Genomic DNA, 19,257 nt, shown 5'->3' on the forward strand with positions numbered 1-19,257 from the left:
TTACCCCCCCTCCCCCCCCCCCCCAGTGATGCCATTTAATCAGCTTTGTGTTTTTAGACAAGAAACTTAGCTTCTCTGAGCTTCAGGTTTCTCATCAGGCTGTTATTGTTGTTTTTAATTGAGATATAATTCACATACCATAAAATTCACCCTTTTCAAGTCTACGTTTCAGTGGGTTTTAGTATATTTCCTATGTTATCACCACTGTCTAATTCCAGAACCTTTCCTCACCCCAGAAAGAAACCCATGACCATTAGCAGTCACTCCATTCCTTCCTTCAGCTGCTAATCTCCTTTCTGTCTCTGTGGATTTTCTTTTTTTTTTTTTTTTTTAATTTTTTTTTTCAACATTTATTTTATTTTTGGGACAGAGAGAGACAGAGCATGAACGGGGGAGGGGCAGAGAGAGAGGGAGACACAGAATCGGAAACAGGCTCCAGGCTCTGAGCCATCAGCCCAGAGCCCGACGCGGGGCTCGAACTCCCGGAGCGCGAGATCGTGACCTGGCTGAAGTCGGACGCTTAACCGACTGCGCCACCCAGGCGCCCCTGTGGATTTTCTTATTATGGACATTTCATATAAATGGAATCTCACAATATGTTGCCTTTTATGCCTAGCTTCTTTCACTTAATGTTTTCAAAGTCCATGTATGTCATACTATGTATCAATACTTCATTTCCTTTTATGGCTGAATAATATTCCATTGTCTGAATATGCCACATTTTGTTCATTCATTCATCCGTTGATGGACATTTGGGTTGTTTCCACTTTTGTCCTATTATGAATAATGCTGCTGTGAACATTTGTGTAATCATGTTTTTAATTCAGTTGGACATATACCTAGGAGAAGAATCGGTGGTTCATATGGTAACTCTATGTTTAACCTTGTGAGGAATTGCAAAGCTGTTTTCCCAAGTGGCTATTCATCTTGTATTCCTATTAGCAATGTATGAGGGTTCCAGTTTCTCTGCATCCTCACCGACACTTGTTATTGTCTGCATTTTTTATTATAACCATTTTAGTGGGTGTGTGGTGTTATCTCAGTGTGGTTTTGATTTGCATCTCTCTAATAACTAATGTTGATACTTATTAAGAACTGGTTTAGATCCTTCTGTTGAAGAGCTCTTCTAGCTTTGAATTTTTAATTTTTTTCTTGTATTCCACATATGAACCAATATGAATAATACGGAATTGAGCCTTTAAGGATATATATTTTAGAAATTAATTTGGTTAATCAGTTCCCATATATTTATGAGTACCTTATATTGCACAGTGTTTGATCATATTCAGGATGCAGAATGAGTATATGGCATGGTCCTTTCCCATCCCAGATAACAACTAATCTGACTGGGGAGATAAGATGAACATGGAAAACAGAGGCAACACAGAGTCATATGGAATATAATGCTGAAATTATCTATCTTGTAGGTAAGTCTCAAGGGCATGTCTATTTATTTGGATGAGGACAAAGAAAGTCATATCAGAGCTAGGCAGAAAAATAGCATCCTCTTTTGAGTTGGGAAGGTGGCTGTTTTTAAGATTCTAGAAAATTTCACTTAAATAAAAAGAAATAAAATTCGTTTATTTTTATTCACTAAAATAAAATTTCACTTAAATAAATAAAGTGGAAAATTAAGTTTTTTTCCCCTAAAATATTTTGTATAAGCTTGTGAACTGGAATAGATGTTACCCTCTCTGTTCTTTTTTGTCAAAAGAGTGAATTTGATTTGTATATCTGTGCTGCCCTTTGTTTTAGACTAGACGACTCCTTTTCCACCTGTATGTATTTCCTATAGTGTGAGATCAAGACAGACAGAAGCACTGTACTTAATTCCACAGAACTGTTTTATTAGCAAGCTTGGTTTTAAGAAATAATTAACAGGGGTGAGATGATTAATAATTCACTTTTTGAATTCCTTTTCCATTAAAGGGGAGAAATAGGCTTCATCTTTTTAACAAGATTAAGTCTGTGTGTTAGGTGCAGAGAGCTTTTAAAAATCTTCTTGGCTCCTTTCAGCTTACAGCTTCAAGGCTTAGCTTTTTGGCCTGGCGTTTTGGGCCCTCTGTGATGTGATTCTCACCTACCTTTGCAGCATTTTCTCTCTCTGTTCCTTTGACTACTATATAAATACACTAGGCTTTTTTACCTTCTGCCTTCTGTGCCTTTTTTCATAACATTTGCTCTGCCTGTGCTCACCCTGCATTGTGACCAGATCCCCCTCCTTTCTTTGAAGCCCTCCCATTTCCCGGTGAAGTCTTCCCCTGGCCTCCCTTTCTCCTCCCTCCAGTTTGGCTGTAGAAGCAGCCCTCCACGGTGCAGCCTGTGGAACTGCTGTCCTGGGGCCTCAACACGTTTCCACCCTTGGTTAGAATTATCTTGTACCCAGGTTCTTTGAACTACAAGTTCTAAGTTCTTGGAGGTCAGGGCTGTTCTATTCATCTTTTTATACCTCAATGGTTTCCTATTAGAAAACTTGGCATGTAGCATTTATTGAATGAATGAAAAAGAAATATTGTTTCTGTAGCTTCTGCATCAAATATCAAGCTTATCAAGAGTTCAGGACCATGTGGGAGTGGGATTGGTATGGAACATGTACTTGGAAGTCTGCTTTGGAAAACAAAAGGCTGTGAGGGACAGGATTTATAGGTTTCTCCCGCTGTCCCAAAGTAGAGCATTCCTATGAAACTTTTCATAAGCTGAAATGGCATACAGCGAAGAAGCAATTAATTAATTACCATTAAGTTATGTGAAAAAAGTTTGAGTGTTCCCAAACCCTAAAAAGTAACCTCTCTTAGGCTTTTTTGATACCTTATGACACATCTTGCTAACAGATGCACAAAATAAATAGAGATTAAAGCACAGATGCTCACGGTTCAAAGCTGTGGCGGCCTGATGCTGAGCTGCTGAGTGTATGTAGTTCCAGGGAAGGAGCTTGGGGGTGCTGGTCTCGCTGCTGGGGTGCCTTCTGCTTCTGTAAAGGCTTCCTGCAAAACAACTGCTGAATGCTGTTTTCGCGGTTTGCCTTTTTCATAAAGGTGAAAATCGTCTTTGGATTCCTTTCAGTTAGTGAAAAGAGGTACTAATGTAGGTCTTTCATAGAAGTGAAGTGGCATAGTATGAACTTTCAAAAACTGGGGATACCTGTATTTCACCGCTTCTTAAATATGTGGCATGAAGAATCGATGTTATTAGAGATAATTTTATTATAGTATTACTTCCCTTATGCACGTATCAGAATTCTAGAACCCCCATGTGGAATGAAGCTGGAGCCCTGGCAGGAAGCAGAGGGGCCTCTTCCAAATACTCTGGGGCTGGGGCTGGGCTGTGGCCCCGGGGGTCTGCCCTTCAGAGCCTCACCTCAGACAACTGAGTGACAGAGGCCACAGCAGTGTTCTCAGCTCCATTGAGGAGTCACCAAGGGAAGCTCTGAGAAGTGACAGCTGCCTCCTGGGGGCAGAACTGGAGAATTCCAGAAGCACAGTTGCAGGCTCTAGTTGGTAGAGAGTAAAATAACAGATTTTTACACATAAGTGGGCCCTGAGAATGTCAGTGCACCACATCAAAGCACGAAAAATGGATTATAATGATGATTCTTCATCCAGAACAGATTAAATCAGGTTTGGCATGTTTTGCTTTGATGTATTCTGCTAAACAATGCAGGAACCCATGTGGTGCCTTTTAGAAAGATTTCTAAACTAAAAATAGTTTAAAATAAAGTCAAAATAAATTTGTGTTTGAAGGGATGAGCTTTCAATTATCCAGAAAACCACAGTCTCTAATTCCAGGAGAAAGTAGCTTATTTGCTCCTACCTCTGTCCCCTTGTTGCCCCCATCTTTTGCCTTCCATTTCCTTTCTCTCTACCTTCCCATAGAATACCCACCTGGAGGCTCCTTCCCCCTATCATCCTAGGAGCCATTTAATTTATAGTCCTTCTTTTTATTGTTTATTATTTATTTTATTTTTTAAGTCTTTTTAAATTTGTTTTTTAATGTTTATCTGAGAGAGAACAAGCGTGCGTGAACAAGTGGGGGAGGGGCAGAGAGAGAGGGAGACAGAGAGTTCGACACAGGCTCCAGGCTCTGAGCTGTCAGCACAGAGCCAGACGCAGGGCTCCAACTCACGAACTGTGAGATCATGACCTGAGCTGAAGTTGGACGCTGAACCGACTGAGCCACCCAGGCGCCCCGTATATTCCTCCTTTTTAGATTTCTGATACTGGGCTTTTGTTCTGTGCATACGTATCCCTGAGCTTCATGGCCTTGCCCCCTACATTTCCCACATAGTACTGCCCTGGCTCTTTAGGCACCCCTCCACGACTGCCAGTTTCATATGAAAGTTAGTTATTAACAAGCCCTATCTTCCTCCACCCCCCCTCCCCCATTAGACTATGCACTGCAGCAAATTAGAGACCTGGTTTTGTCACCTATATTCCTTTAGTTACCAGGGCAGCCTAGCACATTGCAAGGTCTCCACAAGGTCTCATAAACCTCTGTGTGTTAACAAAGACTCTTTTACCTTTTAAGGAGACTTTGGTTTTTCTTTTTTCTGGCTCTCTGTGGATGGCGCGCTCCCTCTCTGTTTCTCCCCCACCCCCCAAGATTCTCTTTCTCTCTTATTCTCCTTTGTTAATTTCACCACTTACTCTCGAGTCAAGATGGAATGGAGAATTATATGGCTGAAGATACAGAGAAATTTGAGGTGGAAACACCACAATTTGGAAGTACTCTTTAAGACTTCATCTTACCTGATGCAGGACTTAGGGTCATCTGTGGGAAAGGTGCATGCCTGTGGAGATCTGAGAAAGCTATAAGAGCTCCCAGTGGCAGTTGTGTGGGACTGAAACTGAATCAAATGTGTGCCTGAAGCTAGATGGTTGGAGTTTTTAGCAGAAATGGCACATAGCTTTCCTCGGTAGCCCAAAGAGGGAGGATTGAGCTGATGACATGGTCAACCCAACATAGGACAGGTGCACAGAATGTAGGTAAGAGCATCCAGACTTTCTCATAGAGGTATGAGTTTGTGCCTACAAAGGAAATGTGGACTAATTATATGATGCCGTATAAAATGTAATTGTGAAAACGATCTGGTGTCCCCCAAATTGCTTTTCAAACCTAAGTGGCAGTAGTTTCTTGATCATCTCTTAGGATCACTTTCTACACAATTGAGGATTAACTGATGTGGAAACAAGAATAACATATCCAAAAACACAGTGTGGGCGCACCTGGGTGGCTCAGTCGGTTAAGCGTCTGACTTAGGTCATGATCTCGTGGTTTATGAGTTCGAGCCCCACATTAGGCTCTGTGCTGACAGCTCAGAGCCTGGAGCCTGTTTCTGATTCTGTGTCTCCCTCTTTCTCTGCCCCTCCCCTACTTGTGCGTGCACGCTCTCTCTCTCAAAAATAAATAAAAACATTAAAAAAAACAACAACACAGTGTGTATGGAGTAGTATCTCCGCCCATCGATAACAGCATGGCTTTTGGCTGAAGGCCGGTGATTCTTGCCTGTGGAAAATACTGTCCTCAGCAGGATTTCCTCCTTACTACAGAGGATTTTGACTATTATAGCAAGTTTTGCTAGACTAGCTCTTCTATGTAGTATCCTCTAATTAATAGGAGGCACGTGTATGAGCAATTGTGTGTAATTTTCATAGTCTTATAAAATAGTGGCATTCTGAATTCATATTTTATACTTGACTGACTTTTTTCTTTAAGGAACTAAACATGTAATCTTGATAGAGAATGTAAAAACAATAAAATCAAACCAACCACATCTTTCATTCCATTTGATAATGTTTTATTGTGGCCTCACCTTGCTAAGTAATACAAGGGTTTTTTTTTTTCTAATTTTTTAATGTGTATTTATTTTTGACAGACAGACAAAGACAGCATGAGACAGGGAGGGGTAGAGAAAGAGAGGGAGATGCAGAATCCGAAGCAGGCTCCAGGCTTTGAACTGTCACACAGAGAGCCCAGTGTAGGGCTCAAACCCACAAACTGCGAGATCATGACCTGAGCCGAAGTTGGACGCTTAACCGACTGATCCACCCAGGAACCCCCACAATCTGTTTTGACAAGCGCTCCAGGTGATCTAGATGTACCTATGGGTCGAGAGCCATTGCTGCAGGGGGAGGGAGGAGGGGCATGAGGCCAGAGAGGTGGGCCTTGTGGGCCTGGGCATGGAAGTTTCTTTTCATCTCAAGGTTAATGGGAAGTTCCTGAGAGGTTTTTAAACAGAGATATGAAACCATTAGGTTTATACTTTAATAAAAATACTAGCTTTGTGGGGCGCCTGGGTGGCGCAGTCGGTTGAGCGTCCGACTTCAGCCAGGTCACGATCTCGCGGTCCGTGAGTTCGAGCCCCGCGTCAGGCTCTGGGCTGATGGCTCGGAGCCTGGAGCCTGTTTCCGATTCTGTGTCTCCCTGTCTCTCTGCCCCTCCCCTGTTCATGCTCTGTCTCTCTCTGTCCCAAAAATAAATAAACGTTGAAAAAAAAATTTATAAAAAAAAAAAAATACTAGCTTCTTTCCAAAGAGCGGTTTGGCTAAGGAAATCTGGCTACGAGAAGACACAGGAAGCTGTAGATGAGAGACGATGACTTGGTATGAGCTAGTAGGAGTGAAAATGGAGAAGCGTGGATGGGTTCAAGAAAAAATTTGAAAGAAGAAAGGCCATGACTTGATTAATTGCATCATCAGGGAGAATCAAAGATGAAGTCCAGGTTTCTGTGTTGGGCAGGTAAGTGGGTAGTGGTACCATCACTAAGATCTTCTGAATTTTCTGGTTTTCTGAAATGTGAGTAAATCTTAAGCACCCAGTCCTCCCCTTAGAATCTGTTCTTTCCCACAAGCCCCAGAGACAACATATCAGATGATATTTGAGTATATGCTATGTGGATAATTCTCTTGGGAGATGTGCTACACACAGCTAATACCGTAAGTGACATCAATATGTGTTAATGTGTGTGTAGCTCTACAAAAAGTATAAAATGTCTGAGAAGATAGAAAATAAAGATGTAAGCAAGGTGTTTGGACTCAGATGTGTGTAGAAGTCTTGCCAAACAAGGTAAACTTGCCTAATTTAGGGAGAAGAGATTACAGGCTGTATTCAGTTCTCAAAGGGTCTAGGGTGTGAGCTGAGGTTCTCTGGCTGGAAGGCATCATGTGTGATCCAGTATACTTCAAGATTCCAGGATTCTGAAGGTGAGAGGCCTGGAAATCTAAGAGTGTGACGCTGTGTAGCTGTCTTTCTACAGTGTTTATCAAGAGCCAATGAGGAATTCTAAAGTTCTGAAAAGATAGTGATATGTGCTTGAGAAGAACACTCTTGTCTGCCTTTAGAAGGGTAGGAGTGGGTAGGACAGTAAATTTCTGGGAGACTCCCAGAATTTTACTGTCTGGCCAGCAGCAGAATAGGCCCTTTAGAAATGGGGAGAAATAGGAAAGATAGGAGGAGGAGGAGAATTTGAAGGACTTAGTAGCTGAAGGAAAGAAGGGAGGTGATGACTTCATGGTTAGTAGGAAACTGGAGGAAGGTCTGGCTGTTGGAGCTCCTGATGGAGCAGTCATAGAGAGGGAGGGGGGCTGGGAAAGATACTGGTTTAGTTTCTTAACATGAACAAGTAATCGTGTGGGATTAAACATGTAAGCATGGTTTTGAAAAATGAAACGACTAAGCTTAAGGTGGCAGATTTTACAGACTTATCTTTTAAATTTTAATTCAGTCCTAGTATTGTCCTACTCAGCTATCTTTTAAAATTATGCCAAGAATTAGAAGCAAATAATGTCTCACCAGCCCATGATCCGGAATGTGAAAGGAGTTGACTAAGCTATTCTGAAAATATTTGTTCCCAATCAGGAAATACGTACGGGTGACGTTTTCGTTAATGGTGGTTAGAGCCAAGTTCGTGGAAACAATTGTTCTGCCAGTGGCAGGGCAGTGGCAACCTCTCTCTCATCTGTTCTGAATTATTTCAACTCAAGGACAGTAGACCATGCACTCTGACACCCTTCCTAAGTTTCAGTTAGGGAACTAAATGAAGTGATTGGATTTAATTACACATAAACTTCTTGATCTTAATCTGTGATTCCAAAAGAGAGACAACTATGACTCACAATAAAAAGGTGTTTAAATTGGCATTGACCACCAGTTTAAAAACAAATACACCGGTACTGACTTTAAGTCTGAGAGTATAGTGTGGGGATGTCTGTCAATTCTTACCTTGGCTGAAATCTCCTGTTCTCCCTGTTCCACTTTGTCATTTTAACTTTCCCATTCCTCCTCTCAGTTCCTGTATGCAACAGAGATGGGAAAATCAAAAAGGTTACTCTTGTGAGCACACAACAGTGAATAGCATCTATTTGTGGAACTCTGTTCTGCTCACCACAAGCCCCTGTGCAAGGGTCTCCTCTGTGCTCATCCCTCTCAGTCCGCTGTAGCCTGCTGCCCAGGCAAGGATGGGAGCATGTGCATGAACATGAACCTGTGTGGAAAATAAACCCTCAAAGAGCATGTTCTACTGGTGAGAAAGCATGTTCATATTTAAAGGGAAACCCATTCTTACTAAAATGTACAATCCTAAAGGGTGGATCGTCCATTTGAATCAAGTTTTATAGTTTGGATATTGACTTCCTGTAACTCACAGCTCACTTGCAAATGAGCTGAAGTAAGGCAGAGGCAGGCCTGGTACAGGCCTGACACCTCCTAGACCTTCAAAATATCCCTGCGGAATGAACACAAGTGAATCAAAGAACAAATGGAGAAAGAGAAGCCAGGTGGCTGTGGAGTTGTACTGGGTCCAGGTATCCCCAGTTGACTAGCAGAATATACTTGCTAAAGAACAGAATAGTGAATGAGGTTTGTGGCCCTAGAATAAAAGTTATAATAATAACTAAAACATGTACTGAGTTCTTTCAGTGGGCCGTGTACAACTCTGTGAGCATTATGCCATTTAATTTTCATCGCTATCCTCTGAGATGAAATATGATCTGCATTTCACAGATGAGGAAACTAAGGCTTTGATAGAATAAGGAACTTGTCCAAGGTGATACCGATCCATCCATTTCTGTCTGTCCAGGACTAGCTCATGACTCAGAACTAAGTGGCCCAAATGAGGATCAGGCCACTGCCCTTGGCATCTTTATCACAGTGTTCTAAGCATCATGAGCAAAGTCCCAGATGGACCAGGGCCCCTCACAGACCTCAGAGCCAAGCTTGCTTTGGCCGTACTTACCACCCACCTTCTTTATTCTTTACACTGTCCCATTTTTAGTGCTACCCAACTGAGCACAAGAGAGGCTCCCTTCATCTCGTCTAATAACAGAGTGTGTGGTTTTCATTTAGGTAGGTTATTTTTGTAATGACGTTAAGTTGTGGACTTGTATAGGCAGTTCTCCTGTCAGAATGAGTCATCAACAAAGTGTTGTTTTGTTGATAGAAACAGGAAAGTTCAGGGAAAAGGGTGGATTGACTTTGTGACAACATTGTTTTTGTTCTGTTTTCGCCATCAAGTTTGAGGTGATGGTGGGACATTTAAGCATACATTTCCAGAAAGGCTCTGGAACTGGGGGATTGACCCTTGTGAAAGATGCCAATTTTGAAATGCAAGTTTTAGATATAGTTTAGATATATATTTCTAAGTCTTACAGGTGAGATTTGAAGTCATGGAAGTATGTGATGTCTTCAAGGGCAAAAGGACTAGTATGAAGAAAAAACAGATTATAAAGGATATTGCCCAGATGTTAAGATTTCTCTCCCTCGCCTGATTCAATTGTAGATGCTTATATTCCTGTCTTATTCTGAGTCTAGATTTAGCACCATGTCTTATTTATGTTAACCCATAGAAAATATATTAGCAGTACAGTGTGCTGCCATATTTACAGTGAAGCTCAGGTTAGATTTTTACAATTTCTTTATCAGTCTGGTAACTTTCAAGAGTCAGACGCTTAACCGACTGAGCCACCCAGGCGCCTCCCCCGCCAACGGTTTTTTTTTAAGTGAAGTAGTCCGTAAAGGTTTTTGATCACATACCCCAATAATAACTTAAAAATTCTTTGAGGGGCGCCTACGTGGCTCAGTCAGTTGAATGTCTGACTTTGGCTCAGGTCACGATCTTAGGGTTCGTGAGTTCAAGACCCACGTTGGGCTGTGTGCTGACAGCTCAGAGCCTGGAGCCTGCTTCGGAATCTGTGTGTTTCTCTGTCCCTCCCCCACTTGTGCTTGCTCGCTCTTGCTCTCTCCCTCTCAAAAGTAAACATTAAAAAAAATTTAAAAATTCTTTGAGTACATATCCCCATGTGTGTGTATTTTAAATGCATGCTGTGTATATGCTCCTATGCCAATAAAAGATGTAAATCATAAAATGTCCACAAAATAGCAATAAATGTCATGGGCACAGTTCAAGCAATATTATTAATTTTATTTTTTAATGATAAAAAATTATTTTTCTCCCATCAGAAACAGTTTTTCATACTGAGAACAATGTGAGCTAACAATCAATACTACAATTTGCAGGTCTGCTGTAACAGTTGTCATTGTTGAAAAGGTAACTACCCAAAAATACATAGATGCAGATGGAGAACGAGCACCATTATAATTAAAGAACAGCGGTAATCATTTTTCTGATTCCATTCATTGGCCATGCAAAAGTTGTTAATTTTTTTTAAGTTTATTTATTTATTTTGAGAGAGAGAGAGAGAGAGAGGGCACAAACAGGGGAGGGGCAGAAAGAGAGAGGGAGAGAGGATCCCCAGCAGGCTCTGTGCTGATGCAGGGCTTGAACCCATGAACCATGAGATTGTGACCTGATCTGAAACTAAGAGTCAGATGTGTAACCGACAGAGTCACCCAGGTGCCCCCAGTTTTCTTCTTTAATTAAAAAAAAAATCCTTGGAACACACTTAAATTTCCAATGGTAGGATAATGTTCTAAACATTAAAGTACTTAATAGAATGTATGCACGCAATAAGATAACTATGGAGATTATAAAAACAAAATATTTGTAATAAAACTGAAACATCCTACCGCAAATGTGTATGTTATTATGGCAACTATATAAAGTATATTTCTTTTTTTTTTTTAATGTTTAGTTTTGAGAGAGAAAGAGAGCATGAGTGGAGGAGGGGCAGAGAGAGAGGGAGACACAGAATCCGAAGCAGGCTCCAGGCTCTGAGCTGTCAGCACAGGGCCCCACATGGGGCTCGAACTCATGAGCTGTGAGATCACGACCTGAGCCGAAGTTGGACGCTCAACCGACTGAGCCACCCAGGCGCCCCTATGAAGTATATTTCTAAATGTTGTGTCCTTGGAAGGTACTATAAGAAATAATTCAGGGGGCGCCTGGGTGGCGCAGTCGGTTAAGCGTCCGACTTCAACCAGGTCACGATCTCGCGGTCCGGGAGTTCGAGCCCCGCGTCGGGCTCTGGGCTGATGGCTCAGAGCCTGGAGCCTGTTTCCGATTCTGTGTCTCCCTCTCTCTCTGCCCCTCCCCCGTTCATGCTCTGTCTCTGTCCCAAAAATAAATAAAAAAACGTTGAAAAACAAAAAATTAAAAAAAAAAAAAAAGAAATAATTCAGGATGATGAGATTATGGTGGGTTTTTTTTTTTTAATAAAAAAATACTTACATTGCAAAGATGACTTACAAAAACAGGAAAAAGAAACTAATGCAAATTGGTTAAGAAAACAGCACGGAAAATGTTGACTGATTCAAAAGCAAATATGTTAAAGGTATTTATTCAAACTCAGTAATGTTTCTGTGTTTAATATAAACACACTGAGTGCCTGTTGAGTAGCATGGATTGTGCTAATGGTACATAGGTGAAAAAGCACAAGTTTTTCCATCATTAAAATTTTATTGCCTTAAAATACAACATATAGTACTGGTTGTTTCAAAAATTGTCCTGTGTTGCATAATCCATCTCTTTCTGACACTCTGATTCCTTAAAACTCCGGTTTCAATCTCTTGCTAGACAGCCTCTCGCACTGCTATCTTTGGCTTGGTAACCTGGTATTTGCTTTCTAGTAAGATAAACTGCAATAGACACCAGACACACAGTACTTTATGTGTAACTTCCTATTTAGTTAAACAGTGTTAGAATGTTGACGGTTAGCAGATGGCTTATTGGGGTTTATTCTACACCCTGCCCTACTCCCCAACAATGAAACCTTAGCGGTGAGCGTTCTCGTTAGGAATGTGTTCACCTGCAGGTAAGGGAGAACATGGCCAATGAGATCTCAAAAGAACGGAAGTTTTCTCTCTTTGTAATTCTGGAGGCTGATTTGTTCAGGGCTTGTGTTTCTAGCATTCTCTTGGCCTTTTCCTGTGCTTACTGGCTCATGGCGGAAAAGCTGCCAGCATGTCTCTAGCCCTCACACTGAGGTTCCAAGCAGAAAGGAGGTGGAAGGGCAGGGACAAAGGGCCTAACACCTGAATCCATATGCTTGAGCAGGAGAGCAAAGCCTTGACCAGAAGCTTTACCCAGCAGACTTTGGCTCACACCTCAGGGGCTAGATCTGGGTCACAGAGCTGCCCAGCTACAAGAGTGGCTGGGGGGCGCCTGGGTGGCTCAGTCGGTTGAGCGTCCAACTTCGGCTCAGGTCATGATCTCGCGGTCCGTGAGTTCGAGCCCCGTGTCGGGCTCTGTGCTGACAGCTCAAGAGCTTGGAGCCTGTTTCAGATTCTGTGTCTCCCTCTGGAACTTTGGCCTTCACAGAAAAGGGGTAACTGGTCCAGTGTCTGCCATAATACTTTCTGCCATTTGCATCCTCTTTATGACAGTAGAATGCCTAGTGAGTCCAACAGTGAACTGTTAAAGAATTTGCCATGAAATTATGTATCTTTGAGATACTCTGCTTAATTGCTAGAAGTAGCAAGGGTCTTCTTACAAGGGAAAGGCCATCAGTCCTTTTCTCCCTCCGTAGTGGAAAGGGGTTGTCTTAGAGCCCTCCCTCTACTTCCCCTTAGTCCAGTCTCTCCATTGTAAGTTGTGTTGTTCTAAGAAAATTTTTACTTTTTGGTTTTCTTCCTCTGCCTTCGACTTTTTCCATGTGAGATACATAAAAGGTCCTAATGAGTCCTACATCTGCTGTAAGTCAGAAAAAAGAAAAATGTGTATTTGAAGTGTGAAAGTAAGTGAAATAAAGAACTGTTACATTGAATACCTAAAACCTTTGAAAGTACCCAGAAGTCATTTCATGTTTTTGGCAGAGGGCCCCATCTAGGGCCACGAAAGAAAAGCTCGTGTGTTTGAATGAATGGAACAATTGAGCAAGTGCCTGCGATTGCTTAGCTCTTTTTGTATCTGATCCTCCCAATGAACCTATGCAAAAAGATACCGGGTCCATTTCACAGATTTGGCAACTAATGCTGAGAGAAGCTTTGTAATTTCTCCAAGGCTACCCAACAGATAGGGCCAGGATTAAAACCCAGACAGTCTAACTCAAAAATACACACTCCCCTCTCGCCCCCAGTTTTCCTTGCTGTCATCCGCCTGTACTTCAGTTGTCTTTAAACTTGATTTCCCACAATTAGTTGTCTTTAAACTTGATTTCCCACAATTGTGCACATTAAATCTCAATTAAAAAAACAACTATCTTATTCAAATTGATTATTTCTCGTTATTTGCTAGTGACTCTCAAGGTCCCAAGGTGCAGCAACAGCTTTGTATACCCCAGAATTCAAACATGACCAGGCATGCCTAGAAGCATATGGAAGGATTCTTCTGGAAGGGCTACTTAATTACATAAATTGTCAGCCGTCTGGGAAAGAACTAATCCGACAAGAAGAGAGAGTGAAGGAGTTGCAAGTTTACTTAAAAGTGCCACAGAGTAGGGGTAAATGTAACTGAAGTACAATGTAATTTACTTAGCCTGGCTGCAGATCCAGTCCCTAGGGATTCCTGGAGCCAGGAGGTTGCCAGTGAAAGAGCTACAAACATCTTCACTAAGATTTTCATGGGTCACTGAGTGTTCATGCCAGGTCAGCCAATTCAGCAGCACTAGCCCAGACAGTTTATCACCCAGGCGCCTGTGGGGGTAGGTTACCAAGGCGTGGGTGCAGGCTTTGGGGTCCTCAGCAGGCGCAGGATTTGGAGTGGAAAGGGTAAAGGTTCATTGTCTTTGTTTGGGCTGCTGTAACAAAATTGATTGGGTAGCTTACAAGCAACATAAATTTGTTTCTTACAGTTCTGAAGGCTGGAAGTCCAAGATCAGGTTGCCAGCACAGTTGGGTTCTGGTGAAAGCCCTCTTCTGGTTGCAGACTGCGGATTCCTTGCTGTGTCCTCAATGGCAGAAAGTGGCAGGGATGTTCTTGGGTCTCTTTTATAAGGACACTAACCCCATTCATGACGGTCCTGTCCTAGTAAACTAATCACCTTCCATAGCCCCCACCTTGTAATACTATCATCTTGGAGGTCAGGTTTCAACATATAAATTTTGAGGGGAACACATTCAGACCATTTATTGAAGCAGCTGGACCAAGATGGCTGCCTCAAAGCTTGCTTCAGAGCTGCTGGAGATACTGGGGGAAGTGGGTGGGGGTGATAGAATCCTATCGTGGCAGTTGGAAGCAGAGTCAGGGAAACACTGACCTATTTGCTTAGTTCGCAATTGCCGTCAATTTGCAAATATATCAGCAGTTTAATTAAAACATTTGGGCCAAACAAAACACTACATTATGCACTTGCAATTTTTGAAATGAACTGACAACAGCATTTATTTAAACGTATAGTCACATGCAGCTTTCTTCTTCAGTATCATTGTCAATGTTAAAGGAAAGCTTTTTTCACATTCAGGGTCTACAGATTGTTCTGAATTATTTAGGCAATTTACAGTTACATGTAGCGTCCTAGAGACACTGCTTTTTAAAATCATACAGTTTTAGCATTAATTGAGAAACACTGGCATTTGATCTACATTCCTTTTTGGCTAAACTTCAGTTACATTTGTTCCTAAATTAAATTACCAACTCAGTTTGATCTCTTGAACATCACCTGGAAATCTTTGATGTCAGGGCTGGGGTGATAATTCTTTAATCATCCATTCAGTTAATATTTACTGAACGCCTCTTGCGTTGCCAGTCTCTTGCTTACAGAAGTGACATTGTGGGGAGAGAGATGAGCATAAAATCAAGTACACAGATAAGTAAATAAAATTGTAATAGATTTAGACAATAAAACTTCAGCTAAGGTGGTTGGAGAGGACTCTCCAAGGAGGTGATATGTAAGGTAAACGATGAGAGAACCAACATTGCTGAGTCAGGATGAAGCCTTCCTGTCACGCCAGCCCTTCCATGTGTGAAGTTCCTGTGTATTAACAACTGTTTGGTGAGTGTTTGCTATATGCTAGACACCATCCTAGGCCCTGGAGGTACAGCAATGAACAAAACAGCAGACAACATCCCTCACCCTATGGAATTTATATTCTATTAGGGCAGGTAGAGAAGGAAATACTGAAAAGAAAGAAAACACTGAAAACACCACTAGTATATCAGATACTAAGTGCTATGGTGAAAAATGAAGCCTTGAAGGGAAGTAGGGAGTTGGAGAGGGGGTGTGTGTATGGAGTGCCACTGGTAAAAATGTAAAATCTGGTTGTTGGGGAAGGCCTCACTAAGGAATTGAACTTTGAGCCGGAAATGGAGATCTGTGGTCTAGCCCAGGGTTGGCACACTTTGTAAAGGACAGACTTTTTCTTTAGGCTTCGGGAACCATGAGGCCTCTGTTGCAGCACTCAACCCTGTCATTGTCAGGGCCAAAGCAGCCACAGTTAGTATGGAAATGAGTGGGTGTGGCTATCTTCCGATACAGCTTTATCTATGGACACTGAAATTTGCATTTAATGTATTTTTTACATGTCATGTGATACTATTATTTTTATTTTCTTTTCAGCCACATTTAAAAGTATCCCATTTGGGGCCATGGTCCATACAAAACCTGTTGTGAGCTAGATTTAGCCCGTGGGCCATAGTTTGCCTTCCCATGATCTAGCCTAAGAGATTTTGAAGCACTTGTTCCCTTTAGTTGCTTTGGATGATGTGTAATGGTGTGTGTGTGTGTGAATAACATAATAAAATCTAACTCTAATGCTTTTGTAGATATCTTCCTGTTTTGGGTCCAACGACTTCTTTTCTTTTTTCTTTTTTTTCCTGTGGTTGTTTTATGAAGAAAATAATGAAAATTCATGTTTATTCAGTGACAAATATTCATTTCACTTAAATTTATGTCTTACAGCATTTATTTCTAGGCTCTGCTAGGCAGTAATAGCTTTTATTTTCAATCCATCATACTATAGTATTTCTGAAGACATTTTAAGTAGCAGTTAAGAATTTCTTCAGGTAGCATTGTGTTTGAGTGCAGGCTATAGAAAAACTTTGATCGAGTGGCTTAAGCAATTAAATGTTTATTTGTCTAATACAGAAAGATTTAGAGTGGGCTGCGCAAGACTGGTGTGGCAGCTATAAAATATCAAGGACCCAAGCTCCTGTCTTTCTGCTTGACCATCCTTAGCATATGGCGTTTGTTTTCACATTTGTACAATGGTTTCTGCACCTCCAGGCACTACTTCTGCATTTCTGCAAGAGGAGAGAGGACAAATTGGGCTTTGTGGTTTTATTCATCAAGTAGAGCCTTCCCAAGAACATCTGCCTTCTGTCTCATTCTGTGTCATGACCCCTGGCTGCAGAGGAGTCTGGGTAAAACAAGTTTTTGTAGCAGAGCACATTGCTTTCCTAAACAATACCAGCCTTCTATTATTAAGAACGAAAGGGAGATTGGGGCGCCTGGGTGGCTCAGTTGGTTAAGCGCCTACTTCTGCTCAGGTCACGATCTCACAGTTTGTGGGTTCGAGCCCCGCGTTGGGCTCTGTGCCGACAGCTCAGGGCCTGGAGCCTGCTTCAGATTCTGTGTCTCCCTCTTTCCTTGCCCCTCCCACACTCGTGCTCTGTCTCTGTCTCTCAAAAAATAAATAAAAACGTTAAAAAAAAAAAAAGAAAGAAAGGGAAATTGGCTACTGGGTAAAAACCTAGCATTATCTTCCATGGCTTCTAAGTGTGTTAAAAAAAAAAAAAGAAAAAGAAAGAAACAACAACAAACACCCCCTGAGTTATAGGTACCTTGCACTCATAGCTAAGTTGACATGGGTGAAGGCAGCTACTGTTGCCCCACAATTAACTTCTTTCCCATTTGCTCCTCAGATGGCTTTTGATATTGATTTAAGGTACACTTTGTTTCAGGATACTTGAAATGTGGGGAGGAAAAGCCCTTGGAGTCAAGGAAATGATGGTATATGTTATTGCTACTTGAACTCTGGGTTTATGCCAGCACATGCAGCATCCCTGGCAGCTTCCTGTTGCCACATGGGAAGCCTATTACCTGGGGTCCCACCCAGCAGCCCCATCTCTTCACCCAAGTCCCTGCCACCTGAGGTGGCCTGTCCCCCTGCCACGGACGCCTGGGCTCCCACAGTTCCAGGCCACGTTCGCCTCTGCAGATCTCAAAATAGCTCGTGGTATCTGTTCATGACTCTTCTTCCTTCCTCATGCTAATGCCACAGATATCCACTTGAAAACTTCCTTCCCTGGGTTAAATTTTGTCCTTTGTTTATTTGAGTGATTTGCTGTAGTATTGGTTAGTTTTCTGTGGTGTGGCCTTAGCTCTTTTTAAAAAAAAAAATGATTTTTCATCATCTGGCCTTTCTTAGAAGAAGTGTGAGTAAACATGAAGGCCCACGAGTAACAACGTGCTCTGAGTTGTGGGGCTTCCATCTCCTGTTGGAAAACCCAATTTATATAAAATACTACATCTCTATGGCTACATACTCCTGTTCCCTTCTATGTGAAGCTCTCTTTCTCTACATAATTTTCTTGTATTTAATCTTTTGGATACTAACATATTCACACTGTGCAAAAAAGTTTAGTTTACACACGTAGAGAGCTAAGACTTTTGCTCCCATTTTTCCTCCGTCCCCCCCAGTCCCTACTTTCCTAGCTCCCAGACAACTATTTCTGTTGGTTTTTTATATAACCTTCCAGAGCTTATTTTAACGTTAAGTACAAATGTGTTCTTTTATTTTCTCTATTTTTAAAAAATGTTCCTAGTCTATGCACAGTTCTGTTCCTTGTGTTTTCACTTACTAATCTGTCTTGGAGATCTTTTCATAGCAGTGTTAAGAGTATGTACAGAACTCCTCCTTTTTTCTTTTTAAGTTGCACAGTATTAAAGAGATCTCTTTGAAGCCCAAACCTGGTGGTGGTGCCTCCCCTGCTTTCCTCTTTTAAAACAGAGATACAATTATTTACATTTTACTCCATATGCTGCTGTCAATTCTCACCTTTGTTAGTAACTGTCCTTTGCTTCTTGAGCAGTGTTAGTGTGTAATGATGCATTTTTTTTTTTTTTTTTTTTTTTTACTTTAGAGAGAGTGCAGGAGCCCATGTATGAGTCAGGGAGGGGCAGAAAGAGAGAGAGAGAGACAGAGACAGAGAGAGAGAGAGAATCCTAAGGAGGCTCCATGTGCAGTGCAGAGCCCGACATGGGGCTCAATCCCGTGACCCTGTGATCCTGCCCTCAGCTGAAATCAAGAGCACGACGATGCTCCACTGACTGAGCCGCACAGGAGCCCCTTGAATTTTTTTTTTTTTAACAGCAACCAATTTGTTTTCCGCCACCTCAATTTTTTGGAGATATAATTGACATATAATACTCTATAAGTATAAGGTATATAACATAATGATTCGATATTTGTATACATTGTGAAATGATTACCACAGTTAGTTTAATTAACACATCCATCACCTCCCATTGTTTGGATTTTAATATTCTGTGATACATCTTTCAGATATTGGCTGTAAGGAGGGAGGGGTGTTGAGACATGGACACTTTCATACATTGCTAATGGGAACATATTGACAAGGACTTGTTGAAAAGCAGGTTAGCATGGGTCCACCAGGAGCCTGAAAAACATCTCTGCCCTTTGATCTGAGTTTCATTCATAGGGTTTTGTCCTAAAATAGTATTGAGAGATACTGTCAAAGATTTTTAAGTAAAGATGTTCACTACATGATATTTCTGGTGCTGAAAGTTACAAATATGCTAAATACCAATAATTGAATAGTAGTTGACTGAAAACATCTACATGATAGGTTGCTAGGCAGATATAAAAATTCATGCTTTTGAAAAAAAACAATGTTCATTTTGACAGAGAGTGAGTGTGTATGTGAGCTGGGGAGGGGTAGAAAGAGGGAGAGAGAGTGTGCTCAGGGGC

General features: G+C 41.6%; 1 protein-coding gene and 1 long non-coding RNA gene across 2 annotated transcripts in view; one reads left to right on the top strand and one right to left on the bottom strand.

The window, feature by feature from the left end:
* LOC121029703 (uncharacterized) overlaps positions 1 to 15,503 on the bottom strand; it is a 20,150-nt gene extending 4,647 nt beyond the window's left edge. The window contains exons 1-3 of the long non-coding RNA XR_005789846.1: positions 14,179 to 15,503; positions 8,218 to 8,287; positions 2,871 to 2,984 (exon numbers count right to left, since the gene is read on the bottom strand). This is a non-coding gene — a long non-coding RNA (uncharacterized LOC121029703). The remainder of the gene's footprint in view (positions 1 to 2,870; positions 2,985 to 8,217; positions 8,288 to 14,178) is intronic.
* SH3BGRL2 (SH3 domain binding glutamate rich protein like 2) overlaps positions 1 to 19,257 on the top strand; it is a gene marked incomplete at its 5' end in the record, with an annotated part of 60,023 nt that overhangs the window by 14,900 nt on the left and 25,866 nt on the right. The window lies entirely within an intron of this gene.

The sequence above is a fragment of the Herpailurus yagouaroundi genome, unplaced genomic scaffold (assembly GCF_014898765.1).
Source record: "Herpailurus yagouaroundi ecotype Mexico unplaced genomic scaffold, PumYag 139, whole genome shotgun sequence".
NCBI lineage: Eukaryota > Metazoa > Chordata > Mammalia > Carnivora > Felidae > Herpailurus > Herpailurus yagouaroundi.